The sequence below is a fragment of the Tursiops truncatus genome, chromosome 19, assembly GCF_011762595.2.
Source record: "Tursiops truncatus isolate mTurTru1 chromosome 19, mTurTru1.mat.Y, whole genome shotgun sequence".
NCBI classification, from domain to species: domain Eukaryota; kingdom Metazoa; phylum Chordata; class Mammalia; order Artiodactyla; family Delphinidae; genus Tursiops; species Tursiops truncatus.
This window is the reverse complement of record NC_047052.1, coordinates 53,585,594-53,586,794: the sequence shown is the minus strand read 5'-3', so window position 1 is coordinate 53,586,794 and position 1,201 is coordinate 53,585,594.

Below are 1,201 nucleotides of genomic sequence, written 5' to 3'. Positions count from 1 at the left end.
CATTTGCAATCCCTATTCAGCCAGGGGGACAGTGACTTGATTCACTTAGTTGTGGGTCACGCCCTTCCCTTTTCCTGGCATGGAGTAGAGGTCAGGGGAGAGGACACCTGGGGCAAGAAATGACTGACTCTGTCACTACATGGTGCCTTTTTAGAGGAACATTTAAAGTATTTTTTGTGTGAATGCATTTACTTTTTCTTTCTTGATTCTGTATATATAATTTTTTTTGTAGGTTGGAGTAAGTCTTAGTTCATTCAGTTTCTCCTTTCCTGTAAATAAGTATTTATTTCTGGAATAATTTTTGGTGGTCTATAATTAACTCATATCATTCTTTTCTAAACATTTTAGTCTCAATTTTTAAAAACTTTAACAGCAGAATTTTTAGGTGAAAAAAATTCACAAATTATTTCTTTAAAAAATGTGTTTAAAAAAAAAAAAGTATGTTTCAGGTTCCTTTGAGGCCTGCCTGCTTTCTCTTCTTTATCTCCTATATGGGAAAAGTTCCTTGGTAACTAATAAATAATTTTAGGCTATTTTGATGTGTACTTGGTAAAGATATCAATGATGGTTTATATTAACAGCCAAAACCTAGTTTAACCAGTTAGTCTCATATTCCGTTTTCTTCCTTTTTGTGTGCTCTGTTAAAATTGTGAGCTGTGAGGTGTTATAAAGATGTTTCCCTCAGGGCCCTCTTGACTGTTCTGTGCAAGTGAGGAAGGATGGGCTGGATTGATGTGAAACCTTCCAACAAAGCCCCTCTATTTATGATGAAGAAGTTTGCTCACAGCTTATTTCTAAGCTGACCCCTTTCAGTGTTTTCCACACCAGCGGCAATGGTTTTGCAATGCTGTGTTTTTAAAATATTTTTCTTTGAGTTTCTGAGAAAGAATAATTAATTGCTTGGTGTCAGTGTGATCAGACCTTGCAAGAGAAGTTTCCTTTGCTCAGGAACATGCAAGATCGTCCCTGTGTTTTTTATTTTTTGTTTTTTAAAATATTTATTTACTTATTTGGCTGCGTTGGGTCTTAGTTGCGGCACGCGGGGCTGTTCGTTGTGGAGCACGGGCTCCAGAACGTGCAGGCTCAGTAGTTGAGGCGCGCAGGCTTAATTGCCCCGCGGCATGTGGGATCCTAGTTTCCCGACGAGGGATGAAACCCACACGTCCCCTGCATTGGAAGGTAGACTCTCAACCACTGGACC